The sequence below is a fragment of the Patagioenas fasciata genome, chromosome 1 (genome assembly GCF_037038585.1).
Source record: "Patagioenas fasciata isolate bPatFas1 chromosome 1, bPatFas1.hap1, whole genome shotgun sequence".
Classification (NCBI taxonomy): Eukaryota; Metazoa; Chordata; class Aves; order Columbiformes; family Columbidae; genus Patagioenas; species Patagioenas fasciata.
In genome coordinates, this window is record NC_092520.1 from 148,660,409 (window position 1) to 148,674,957 (window position 14,549).

At 44.4% G+C, this 14,549-nt stretch overlaps 1 protein-coding gene across 1 annotated transcript in view; it reads right to left on the bottom strand.

Annotated features, from left to right (window-relative positions):
• RESF1 (retroelement silencing factor 1) overlaps window positions 1-14,549 on the bottom strand; it is a 36,475-nt gene that overhangs the window by 15,285 nt on the left and 6,641 nt on the right. Inside the window, exon 4 of the mRNA XM_071817230.1 lies at window positions 12,267-12,399. The gene's annotated coding sequence lies outside the window, so the exon portion shown is untranslated. The remainder of the gene's footprint in view (window positions 1-12,266; window positions 12,400-14,549) is intronic.

The following is a 14,549-nucleotide window of genomic DNA, read 5'->3' on the forward strand; positions in this document are numbered from 1 at the left end:
GTTTCCTCACAGGTCCCTACACATTTGGGATCTCCAGGGTCCCGGGTAGCAAGTGCACAGGCTTAAGGTCCAAATTCCAAGTGAGACACACAAATCACGGTAGTCAAATTCAGAGTCTTATTCGACAAAAAATAACCTACAGGAACATGAATGTACAAGCACACACAGTTCACTACAGGGCTCCTTAAAAATAGCTGGTGGTGTATCAGGAATTAAACTAATGAACAACCAAATCTTTAGTCAGCCCTTTGAATTTGAGTGTTACTAATTTAACATCAAATAGGGGCTATATCCACAGAAATTCTCCTGGCAAGGGGGTCTCCCGGAACCTGGGTGATTATTGTAATAGACTTAACGATATATTTGTTAATCAAACCAGTCTAAATGGATAGGTTATCAGTGGCTGTGAAACCTGAGCATATAACATGATTTTAGTACATGCTGCCATTAAACAATGCAACCTGTATGTAGTCTTTGTAAAAAACTTGTTCCACAGATATGTGTAAAAGCCTAATTTAGTGTACCCTGCAGAACATTCAGGAAGAGACTGACAGAGATAAGGGCCCAGTTGCATCCTTGTGTGAATGGGATAACGGGGGTCTTCAGCACAAAGCAGGAGGAAAACCAGCTCAAGCCGTTGGAGCCTTGGCCAAACCCAGCATGCTAGGCCAAAGATGAGAAGTGCACGACAAGATAGACCGCAGCCTTCATCCAAAAGACCCCAGACAGTGATCACCCGGAGACACTGCGCAGGCACAACAGGACAGAGCCAAAGGTGAAGACTATAGATATAATTCCTTGGAACTCATTTTAATAAGAACGGCCTTTTCGAGGAAAAAGTTATGAATATGTATAGGTGTTCCTGGAATAACCATGAATATGTAATCCTTTACCACATTTAACCAAGCTTGCTGCTACTGGAAAGGCACGCCATGGTGGAGCGCAGACTCCCTGGTCGCCCAGCGCTGTTTTGCCCGTTTGCCGCTTGCTGCAATAAATTCTAAGCAATTTATTCCGACAAGCGTGTGCTATTTATCGTGATGATTTATAACAATTATCCAATTCCAATCTAAAGAAACTTACAGCAGACACAAGTGACTTCAGTCTCTGAGTATTCAGTAAAAAGAAAGAGTGAAAGCAAGACAGTTTTACTTTCTCATATGAATAAAGTGAGGAGAATTTATACCTGTCTTTCAATCAGTGGTGAGTGGAGTCAGGGTCCCTGGTATGAAATTCAGATCTGCCTGGTCTCCTTCCTTCCTTCTGCTATTTACATTGATTCTTATGAAGCCTTTTCAGGTTTACATGTGTTAGCAGAAAGGAGTTCTTCAGTTGGAAGAGATGTTTGGGCCAGCACCCCTACGCAATCAGGGCTGCTCTGAGTCCAGGGCTGAGTCTGGGAGTAGTAGATGGTTGCTTTTCCTGGGAACAAAAGGGAGATATCAGAGAGCCATTCCCTTGGAAAGGCCACCCAGGGCAGGGACATGAGCAGCTCACAGCTCTTTCAGCAGCTCATAGCTCTTCCTGACTGCTCCAGGCACTGTCATACCATGTCTGGAAGGGGAACTGCACCCTGGTGCACCCCCAGGCCATCACAAGTGCCAGGGAAGAGGGTCCAATGGATTCAGAAGCACTTGAGCCTGACTGCCCATCCAGTCCATTTTCTTTTCTTAGTTGCCGAAGACTCCTGCCCACTCACCCTCAGGCACAGTTGGGCAGCCTGCCCTGCTTAACGCTTGATGTTTTGGAACTGACCTTCTGTGAGTCAGTGGATTGCCAGGGAGGAAGCTGCAGCTCTGCACAAAACCTCAAAATACAGAAGTCTAACAACATCTGCAATGCACTTAGTTGCATCACTTTCCTATCTTCCCACCAGAATTCTGTAGCACAACCAGGAAAGAGAATCAACATCTAGTTTTAGCCCTACAAACTCTCCTTCCAGTTTCAGTTATGTGAGATTTCACAATTTCTGGAAAGAACACAGTATTTCCATTTCAAAGAGAAACCACAGACTGAAGGAAGAGAGGTTCCACAACCAAACTCTTCTCTGTACCTGACACCCTCAAGGCTGTGCAGCACTAGATAGTAGCCCTGGCATTGCACAGCAAGGACAAGACAGACACACTTCCCGCCACTGAGTCACATAAGGAAGGGGTGGAAACACAGGGTTACTAGTGTATTATATGGTATTTCTGTGCGCACAAGGGAAAGAAACAGCACAGAAGGGAGCAGAGGTGGGATGTGATGATAGGTCAGCAAGTCCAGATAGTACCTTCATGACTCAAAAATAAAAGCTAGACAGTCTGACCAGAAAATTTTTAACTCCTCAGGCTGGTTGGCTGTTCAAGTTGCTTATCTGAGGAAGCCCTGCCCTACTTCCTGCTGTCTTGCTTGATAACCATGCTCATGCAAGTCTTTGCAGACCCCCAATATTAAGTTTTTTATTAAATTTGGTTTACTGAATTAAGTTTAGCCCAGTGTAGGAAACAATTATTTTGCAAATATAATAGGCCCAGGCAGGATCTCTCAGCAAAGCATAATGATTTTGCAAGACCGGGTGTTTTATCTAAAGGTAGGCACACCTAATAGAGCAAAAAGCCCCTGCTTATATCTCCCCAAAATCCCACCCACAATTTCCCTCCCCTGTTCCCCATTGGCTGGGTACTTCAGGGTTTACAGACTATGCTGACGCACACAATACCCTTCCCCTTATCAATCTATTTAAAATATGAATTCCTGGTACTTTGGCTACACTGCCCCCTAAATTAACTTGTCAGTACAGGTATTGGTATGTATAGAGGTGTCAGTACATATTCTGGGAAGAGACTGTGTATTACATTAAGAATTCATAGTCTGATGTCTCTCAGTCCTCCCCTCCTAAATTAGCTTGTCAGTACAGGTATCGGTATGTATACAGGTGTCAGTACATATTCCAGGAAGAGACTGTGTATTACATTAAGGATTCATAGTCCAATGTCTCTCGGTCGCAGCAGGTCCTCAGTTATGTAAAAACAATAGTTAAATGTTCCTTACACCCAGTATTACTGAATTACTGGATTTAAAATTATTTTGACCCAGATAAGTGCACTACTGATTGATACTTGTTACTGTACTGCTATTTGAGACAATTTTTTTATCCCTAAACTGTTAGTATGGTGTCGGTTACTATAGCTTGAATCTAACTCGACCAGGATGCCTCAAGCTCTTCCGCTCCATTGTCAGAGGGATGCAGTACATGGCACCCTGATTGGCCCCAGTCTCGCAGCAAGTGCCTGAAATGTTCTAAGGCCTTGACCCACCTGTGGGCACTAGATGCTCTTACGGAGGCAACTACCTGTTCCTTTCTTTCATTAGAGAGAGAAAGTCAGAAAGATGAACGCATTAAGAGAAAGTTACACTGCCTATTTCCCTTAGCTCATGGTCTTAGAAACACTGAGCATCACTCAAATGCAGCGGAAGGCCAAGTTGTGTCCTTACAGATATTAATATCTCAAGCCCAGCAGGACATATGGGCTGGGCTAGATAAGACTCTTGCCATTGTCTGTGTTAGAAGTCTTCATGTGACTGTGGAGAAATGAGAAGGCCACATGGCCCCTGTGGTGATATTATCTGCCCAAGAAAAACTAGACAGGTGGCTGGAAGATGCCAAGAAGGGAGTTTTTGAAACAAAAATACATAAAGCTTTATATATTGATCAAGAAAACTGGGGCAGAAATATTCGGCCGAACTCAACTTCAGAAAATTGTGTGTCAAGTTCCTTCCTTGAAGCCTGACTGGACTTACGAAGCACACGAACAATTAAAACTGCTAATGGAGGTATTGCAACTGTGTTTCTGTGTGCTCTTTCACAGGCATAGAATTAGCCAAATCAAGCAAGCAGACTCACAAATCTGTTACTGTGGTTTATTTAACCTGTCTTGCAAGTATGTCACATGATGAGGTGGATATCATCTGAATTTCAGAATCAGAAGCCTGGATGCTCCTTTAGGGTCTGGAATCCAACTACAAACTTCAGTGAAAAATACAGACTCTGTCTTTCAGTCATCACTAGCGTGTGCTCAAAGGTAAAGGCCCCAAGATGACTGAGGCCCACCAGCTACTCCCTGGGCCAGTCCCATAGATTTGGCATTAAGCACAGGTAAGTTGGTTATCAAACACACTTTAGATGTAGCCCCTGTGCCAGACAAAGCCCTATCAGGTTGCCAACCTTTTGAGGCCCAGCAGCACCCACTAGTCAAAAAAGGTCCTGGTCTACTCAGAGTCCATTCACATTGACAGGCACTAGATTTACAGGCACAGTGCCCGGTGCCACATGGTCCCAACCATTACTAAGTTGATTCATGTTATGCTCATTCTGTCATCCTCCCCCCTCTGCAGCTATAGTTACCACCAAATGCCCTTGTGTCCAGTTAAAAATCCCCCTAAGCTTGTGCAAAAGGGCCCTGACCTTGAACCATGGAAAGCCTGTTTGGCCCTGTACATTCCCAAACAGGCAGTCCACGGAGTCCCAACATCTGTTTTACTGGCTTTAGCCAACAAACCCCACCACACCACACCTTTTCCCACCAGAGCCTTAGCAAGGGCCCCTAGTGTGCCTCCTGCCAGTTCATCAGCTGGAAACTAGGAAACCACCAGCCCTTGGTTACCCAGACTTGTCAGACATATAATTAGCACCCCAGGGGAACTGGTCAGAACCTGCTGATCCTTCTCGTGTCGTACAGAGGGTACAGCCTACAGGGACTTCCCATCCAGAGGTAGACACCACCAATGATGCTATCATTTGTCCTCATGGGCACTCAAAATTCTGCCTTCAGTTGATCACACTGGAGGGGACCACTTCCCTTACCCTCTGCAGCAGCTGACGTGTTCACAGGAGCCTCTTCCACCCTTCCCATAGTCAAGTGCAGTTTCCCTAAGAGACAGATGGCCTAAGGATCTGAAGTTTTTTGGAGGTTCTAACATCCACTGCAGAATAACCAAAACACAATTATATTCAGGTCAGAACAGCAACAGTGCATTACTGTAGCTACAAAGCAGAGCAGCAGAGTGGCAGCCTCTGCTGGCACAAACTCTAACCTAGCTGGGCCAGTGACAAGAGTTTATATACTTCTGGGTTACATAACTTGTTTTTCACAGAACTACAGCTATTTATCAGGTAAGCAGGATGTAGTAAATTACCACAAAAATGGTAACATATGGATTACTTCAGATAAACTCCAGACAGTACTTCCTTCTACGAGTGTCACTTCAATAATTGGGTCACACTTACACAGTGAGTCCATTAGGTAACACTACAGATATTTCTTAACTAGAGAGGCCTGCAAAGGTCTATGAGGCAATAGATATTTTACTTCCACACATAGAACTACTCAGAGACCAGGCCTTCTGTGATGCTCAAGGAAAGGTACTTCTCCTGATACTTCTGAACCAAAACTCATTTGGGTATTCTGAGAAGCACCCTCCACCTCCAATGACCCATGCTGTTAACAGCTTGTGAACCCGCAAGCCCCAAAACTCATTATCTCCCTTCTCACAGAACTAGAAAAATAGGCAGTATTTGTTATAGACGATCACAATAAATAGCAAGCGTCGGAAAAAATTGCTTAGAATTTATTACAGCAAGTGGCAAACGCGCAAAACAGCGCTGGGTGGCTGGGGAGTCTGCGCTCCACCATGGCGCGCCTTTCCAGTAGCAGCAAGCTTGGTTAAATGTGGTAAAGGATTACATATTCATGGTTATTCCAGGAACACCTATACCTATTCATAACCTTTTCCTCGAAAAGGCCGTTCTTATTAAAATGAGTTCCAAGGAATTATATCTATAGTCTTCACCTTTGGCTCTGTCCTGTTGCGCCTGCGCAGTGTCTCCGGGTGGTCACAGGCGGGGGTCTTTTGGATGAAGGCTGCGGTCTATCTTGTCGTGCACTTCTCATCTTTGGCCTAGCACGCTGGGTTTGGCCAAGGCTCCAACGGCTTGAGCTGGTTTTCCTCCTGCTTTGTGCTGAAAACCCCCATTATCCCGTTCACACAAGGATGCAACTGGGCCCTTATCTCTATCAGTCTCTTTCTGAATGTTCTGCAGGGTACACTAAATTAGGCTTTTACACATATCTGTGGAACAAGTTTTTAACAAAGAGTACATAGAGGTTGCATTGTTTAATGGCACCATGTACTAAAATCATGTTATATGCTCAGGTTTCACAGCCACTGATAATATAGCCATTTAGACCGGTTTGATTAATAAATATATCGTTACATCTATTACATATTTACTTGCATCCAACTCCCCTTTTAACAGCCCCATCCAGTCAGCACACAAACCCAGCAGGTTCCAGCATCTGACCAGTGACTACCAAGGCATAAACTCTGTTCCTCTCTGTTTCATGCTGCAGTCCCAATAGCTGCTGAAGTAATCAATTCCTCTTACCTATTGCATAGCAGGTTTGGACATTAAAGACATTTTCTTCCAGTGTCCCAACCACTTGCACAATCAAGCTCACTTTGCTTGTACTTGGAATGGCATTCATTATACCTTTACTCATTTGCCTCAAGGCTTTTGCTATAGTCTTACCATTACTGGTCAACGTCAGCTGAAACTTCTCCCACTCTTTATGTCTCTCACCACCAGTATACTGACGACATTTTCTTAGGCAGACATAGACGGGAATCTGTTGCACAAGTTATGATCTCAAATTTCAGCACTCAAAGATCACCAGGAACTTCACATTCCTCCTGGTAAATGCCAGGGTCCTGCCCCGAATGTAAGGTCTTCGGATTCTTTTTAAAGGAGTTTTCTTGTGTGCACATACCAAAGGTATTCCTGAAAGTGTTTCACAAAGTGTTTCATTTCCTTTCCTCAACATATTCCGTCCTCCAAATGCAAACATTAGAATCTACTGGGCTCTTTACACCTCTGTTGTGACAGGCTTGGGTTTTAGTCAGCCAGCCCATCCTCTCTATTCCTTGCTGTGCATACATTTCACCTGAGGCTGGAACATGAGGCCCAAACCCTTTTCCTAAAAGTATTCAACAATATTGGTATTTGGGACCCCTCGCTCCTACTGGTGGACTAGAACACAGGGTCTGGCACAGTCTACCCCTAAACCAATTCCTTGAGACAGCAAAGGGCAGCAAGATGTGCAAGCCTCAGATGAGGAATGGCATTGTGCTTTACATACCATCTTACTTGTCCTTTCTGATATTGACAAAGCCCTTGTGGATCGCCTTCTTACACTGGATGGTTTTACAACCTATTCTTTGCAGTGTCCTTCACACTTTCCTTTCCCTGAAGGATGTATGCAACCCATTACCACTCAGCATTGGGTTCCTGCTTTCTCTGCTATCAGAATCCAACCTTTAGGCCCCAACCATACGATTTTCCCTTCCTTCTCCTTCAGCTATAAACAATCCACCAGACTCACCTATTACAGAAGCCTATCCTTTCAACACACCACAGAAGGATGCCTCGTTTACTGAAGCCTCCGCAATCCTTCACCATGATCCCTGGTTTGGGCATGCCACTGGAGATGACCAAGCTGTTAGACCTGATTGCCACAATAGCACACAGAAGGTTGGACTCTTGACCCTTTACTTAGTCATTCGCTCCTCTGATGACCAGGTCTACAGTGGCTCTTGGGCTGTTCCTGCAGGGTGCACCCAATGGCTTCCCTCTTGGAAAGCACACTTACTTTAACACCCATTCTGGGGATATTTGGGGCCACCTTCTTTGTCAATAAATACAGGACTATGCCTACTCATGTTCTTTGGCTGTCAGCCATGCTGATTCCCACTTTGCTTAGCCCATGTCCAATGCCATTTGCAATGCCCACGCTGATGTGACTGCTGTGATCAGAAGGGTGGCAATAGTGGCAAACACTGACACCTGTAGTAAAGCCAACCACAGGCCAGTTGTAGCAGATAAAGATAAGGAAACTTCAGCCCCAATCTCCAATCTGGACCACAAAACCACTGTGGTAGCTCTCTGGTTGCACAAACATTGGGGTCTTCCTGCTGCTAAAGCCTTAGTCAAAGTTGCAGCATGCTATGAAATATGTCTTCCCTTGGACATGGCACAAAACATTACACAGGCCTGTGACACAGTTCCCAGTGAGGAAGAACTGGTCTCTTTCAGCAATTAGCTACCCACAGGCAGCACTACGGAAATACTAACAGACATTAAACTGGTCCAGCAATCAGTGTGCCATATGCCTGTACCAACCCTTTTGTGGAGTGTCCTTGTGGCAGATGCATACCCTTCCTCTCCCCTTCCCTTCCTTCAATATGGAAGATGCATACATATCTCCCCCTCCACCCCTTCACCTTCCCCCCCCCCACCCCCCACCCTGCTCTCCTGCAATAGGGTTAACAGCTTCTTTTGTTTTAACCCCGGAACCGCTGATCAGGGAACCTGCTGATCAGGGTCATTAAGAGAGAGAAGGGGTGAGGGTGTAGAGGCGCCATGGAGCCGCTGGGCGCACAGAGCCAAAGTGAGGGTGCTTAGAAGTTTCAGGACACCCCACAGCCAGAGTGGGGGTGCAGAGAGGCTTCCGGAATGCCTACAGTCAGATCTGATCAGGCTATATAAAATGGGATTCTTGTCGAGGCTCCACCCCTTGCATGGACCTTGTGGAGGAGGAGCCAGATGCTGCGGCCGAGAGCCCTCCCCCTTAGGCAGGATGGCTGCCTAAGGTAATCTTCTGGGACTGGGATTCCCCCACACAACAAGCCACGTGGGTGAGTGATAAAATTTTCTTTAATTCCTCGCAGAATCGCGAGTGCTTACTCCGTGCTTCAATATGAACATGTGTATTTTCTTTAGTAATTCCTTGCCAGATTCAGGCAAGTGTATACTTTTCCCAGAGTCATGAATGGCTCTGGTATTGTTTTTGGTGAGCCACGTGTATGCACACCATGGATCTCCATTGTTATTATTTGCTGCACCTTTAATAATTACCTCGACTGATACTCGAACCTGTATTTATGTCACTATTGGAGAGCTAAAACCCCATCTTCCACTGGTTAATCTGCTGCATTTTCTTTACCAAATAAAAGTTTGTTTTGGACCCTGTTGTCCGTCTAAACTAACTTTGGGGTGCCTCCGTGACAGTCCTTTATACCTTTCTCACTCATTTCTTCTTAATACCTAATCTAAATCTACCCTCTTTTAGTTTAAAGCCATTACCCCTTGTCCTGTCACAACACTCCCTGATAAAAGACTCCCTCCCCAGTTTCATTGTAGGTCCCCTTTAAGAACTGGAAGGCTGTTATAGGGTCTCCCTGGAGCCTTCTCTAAGCTAAACAACCCCAGCTCTCTCAGCCTGTACTCACATGGGAGGCGTTCCAGCTCCCTGATAATCTTTGTGGCCCTTCTCTGGACAAGGCAGTACTGATGTGATCAGCAAAAATCAGACACAACAGCTATTTTTGGATCCTAACTAATAGGCAGAGTTAACACTGCAAACCAGTGTATCTAGACTGAACTTAGCAGAACCTGCTGAAACTCATCAAAGTTGCCTGAAATAATGTCACTGACACGAAATCACACCTACAAGCCCGGAAGCCCTAGTTAAACTTTATGTATGATGCAAACACAGACTTAGCTGTTCCTTATACATTGACTATAGGAGATGCTACTACTGAATGAACCTACCCTATCTCCAGCTTTATATCCAGATGGATCTGTGACCCATCCCATGGATCACTGACAACAGGCCTGGCAGAGAAACACAGGACAACAATAAGTAAACATTGAAGATGACATCCCTGATCCAGGACAGGGCTCCTGTGTGAAGGGAGTTCCTCTGGAACCTCTGATATGTGCCTTAATTCCCTGGGGGACTCTGGCATTTCTCATTAGACCCTGACGAACATGCTGAGACAGTACTTGCCCATGTCAGCAATGGCTGTGCATGTTTATGATCTTGAATGGTCACCAACAGCAACTAGAGCTTTGAATTTGATGTTACATCTAGTTGTGGGTTTGTTAGTTTCGACTATATTGTGTTCATTGCTTATAATCATTCTGTATATCCAAGCTGAGCAAATGATGAAACAAATTACGCTAATCCAACATGTAGAAGATATGCAATCAACTGACTGACTGTGCAATGGTATATAATTAGCATTAATTGTAATGCTTAAGTTAAGCAAGTTATCAATTTATTGTACCCTTACCACTAATCTGCAATATGTCACATATTTATGACAGAAAATAGGTAACTGTAGTATTACTCTGGGAGTTGATAAAATGGATTTACTGTAGCCACACGGTGGGGTGTGACGGATACATTCAACTCCTTGACTAAATTAGTGATAGTTTGGTTCAGGCTCCCAAAGGAAATGAAGGTCTAGGCCATTACCAGGTCAAGAACTTATCTAGTTCCACCCTGTTCTTTGAGAATCCACAAAGGAACAAGGTGACACAGTGAAGTTTGATGCATATGAGCTAAGAGACCAGAACACCAACCATGCGATTAACACATGAATAGCAAGTGGTTCTTCCAAGGCTAATTTGTGAAGGAACAAATGAAGTTGTGGGTACAAGGAGTTCAATGCTTACCTTTTCCATTGTATGCAATTTGACTACAAGCCAACCACTTTATTCCATAAATACAACAGCCTGAGGGAGCCTTTTTGAACTCTCCCTGCTGAGCAGCTGGCTGCATGGCAGTGATCTCCTCCTGAGTTGGGATGCCTCCCAAGGTTACTCCTCAAGGTTGAGAGATCCCTTACCAACTGCAGATCTTCGTCAAGAGATCAATAACACATATAACCTCATATCACAGAGAATTATTTGTACTGGTATTTTTGAATTACTATTATATCCCCTGTACAGTACATAATAGATTGGATTTTCTTAAGCCTCACTTTTACAACATCTTAATTCAATAAAATTACTTTAGCTGCTACCTTTGGTGGTGCTTTTTTAGGCAGTGTGAATCTTCCCTGTGACAACTGCAAATGAGGCAATCATAACAGTTTTAAAATATTCTTGTTCATTATTAAAAGCTTCCTTTTATTGACCAAAACTCTAAACACATGTATTTCAACGCCAACCACTCTAATCTTGGTTGTTTGGGATTTTTTGTTTATGATTTTTTTCATGGCTTTGGCTTAGTAGCAATTTAGGATTTATTAATATTTTTGAGACAAATCACAAGATTAGGTTGTGTAATTCTTAATAATACTTAATCATCAGCCAATTTAAGAGAGCAATTTAATGGTACCATTTTGTTACAATCAAAATAGTAACACAGTTAACAATTCAAGAATGGTAGAGTTCATAAAGATTGCACAGTTTCCTCAATCAAATTGTACATATAGATAGAGGTTAAATCAAATAACACATGCAGATAAACAGTTCTAAATCAAAATGCACATTCATAAACAGGTTAACCTATGATTAAAATTTCCCATTTTGAGAATTTCATGAATTACTTTGTGTGCTGCCATTCATCAACAGATGGTTGGTGAACCTGGCAAAATCATACCTTTGAGTCCTCATGGAACAGTCAACAGATGATCTTTCAATCCTCACGAAACCTACTCTGGCAGGTATCCCAGCTCAGGGGGAGATAATGGGTCACAGAGCCCACTGCAGTCCCACAGAGTTCCAAAAGGTCTCACTTTGGATCACCATCTCTAGGGTGTCACGATAATTGTCTTAGGTTGGTATTTTCCATTCAGGTCACAACTGGTGCCGAGTCATTCCCTATACAATTCAGGTAGCAGATGGCCCAGGTGTGGCCAGGGAGTGCCTGACACCTCAGCCCCAGGCCACTGCAATTGTAATCAACATAACAGAACAATGGGAGATCTTCCCAAGCTTGTAAGGCTTATCTCATAGTAGCCTGAAGCAGGGCTGCACCACCACAGTTGCCTACCCCTCCAGAACATGGCCTTCAGCAAACACAAGCTTCCAAGACCTGAAAGAACTAAAGTTCAGCTGCAGGCCAGTAAAACTTTTCTCCCTTGTTTCTGCTTTTGGATTTTTAACAGTCAGTCTCAGCTAAACAAAAGCATTTAAAATTAATTCAGTATGTTTGACATACAGTATCAGAGAAAGGTTAGAGTAGCCTGGCAGACTTGCACCTGGGGTACAAGATGGCCTGAATCACCCAGGCGTGTGATCCAAGGAAAGAGCATGTACGCACACACCAAAAACTCTCATTTTCCTTAGTTCATTTAACTGGATGGCTGCAGATCAGGTTGTTTGCTTTGGGTCATTCAGTTTTTTCTTATGTGAAGACAATTCATTCAAAACTCACCTAGATGCATCTGCTCTAGGTGAACCTGCCTTAGCAAGTGGGTTGGACAGATGATCTCCAGAGGTCCCTTCCAACCCCAACCATTCTGTGATTCTGTCCTCAGGACGCAAATCTAGCACAGTGAGAAGAGCACCTGGAATAAACAGGACCTCTTCAGAACACATGAAGAAACAGGACATGAGATTTTTCAGTTCAAGTAACAGTCATTAAAACAAAACCCATCAAAATTATCCTCTTCAAATTACTTCATTAACATAGGTCCAGTGCTTGTTAAGAGATGCTGTAACTGACCACCTCCAGCAGCTCTGTGGCCTGGTGGTTCCTCCTGCCCCAAGGCTGGAGCCCAGGTCTGGAGACCCAGGTGTCTCCATCGCAGGCTGCTGTACACAGCTGTGCTGCTGCTTTCCTGTTTGTGTGTTCAACCAGTAGCAAGGCCACGCATGTATTCCAGAGAGACACACAGGACATTCACACCAACAGCCACAGACAAGATGCTACCTTCAACAGCACCTTCACGTATGACTCTTTTAAAAAAAAAAAAAAAAAAAAAAAAAGCAAGTATAGACAATCCCTTTCCTCCTCTTTGCCTGGTCAGAATTAAATGTCTCTCTAAAACTCACACACTGGCACTCTCTATGGTCACAAGCACACACACATTCCTGGTTTCTTTAAGAACCAGCACAGCCCTTGGGCCCATCCAATACCCCTCCTGCACAGATCCCAGGCCCTCTTGCCCACTTCAAAGGGCAAAGGGTCTCTCCTTGCTGGTTGTCCAGCTTAATGGTCACCAGCAAACAGATGCATGCACTCACACGTTTCAAAAGCACTCTGCACTCACAGATTCCCTCCAAATACCAGCACAGACCCTCTGCCCATCTAATACCACTGCCTGGACACAGGGCCTCCTAACCCAACATCTTGAGGCCTGCTAGTAAATTATTCAGGCAAACCTAAGAGACCCAATTTGGGAAAGACATGCCCCACACAATCCCACCAGCAACCAGCACGTGGACTGTGACCCACCATCCCACTCTAGTCACCAGTGTTGAACGCCTCATTCATTCCAATTGCTGACACTTCAGTTCAGGGGTGCCTGCACCCCCAGGTCTAACCCCAGCTGCTGGCAACAAACCCACTCATGCCAATACCCCCAGCAGCTGGTACTCTGGACAGAAAACCTGTGGGACCTGTAGAGACAATGCCAAGAGGGAGAGTCCTTCCAATTACTGATGCTGAGACATCCTCTCACTCCAATTGCTGACACTATGGCCCAGAGATGCCTACACCTCCAGTCTGTCTCCACTTGCTGGTCCAGCTGTCAACTCAGACTGGACTCCTCAGTAGCTGGCAGTCTTGCAGCATTCACACACAAAGGACAGAGAGACAGTTAGGGACAGACTCAAGAAGACATGATTGGCTGCAGGGATCAGGCCCAGGGCTCAGTCAGACAGACCTCCTGAGCAGCCAGAGTTTGCATGCAACTGTTTCACCATCCTCTTCCACCCACACCTGGGACACAAAGGTTTTCAATCTAACCAGTTTAAAAGTCATGGTTTGCCCACAGTTTCTCAATGGCTCATCAATTAGCAAGACTGACAATGTTTGTTTCTTCTGTCTCCTTCATATCTGCCTGCCAGGTTTATCTCTCTAAGTTTTGTTTATTGCTTCCCCCTTTCCTCTAGAATCCCATTTGACAGGGTCCTTGATCAAATAATCTTGCTGAAATAAACACTCTTACATCCTACACACTCAATTAACATAGCTGAGGACATTTGCTTCTTGTTATTATGCCCCGTATTGTTTATCTGCCAAGTTTGTGTCTCTAAACATTTGGTTTATTCCTTTCCCCTTACTATCTCCTTTTTCACAGAAAAGGTCCTTGAGCTGATAACCTTTAATGAAGCAGATGCTCTCACCTTTCACAAACCCGTACACTCAACAAATGCCCCAATTTTATTGCTGCAAACAGTGTTCTGGAAATGGTGCTCCTTCACTGCCAAAGCAGTCCGCTCTTTTAACTCTTGGACTGCTGTTTCTTCCGCTGCTTTCTCACACATTTGCATTGATACGTCAGTCACTACAATTTTAATATTTATGCTGCAAACCTCAATTTCCGGACTATAAAAAACTGAAGGAACACTTAAGGAAAGGATCAAATGTGGGGAAAAAGGGGATGTGTGAGAACAATGAGAGATGGAAATAGGAAGAATAAAAGGAACTGGTGACAAGTAAGGGCTTGGAGGTCTCCAGAACAGCAGCTGGAGAGACTGTCAAGTAAGCAAA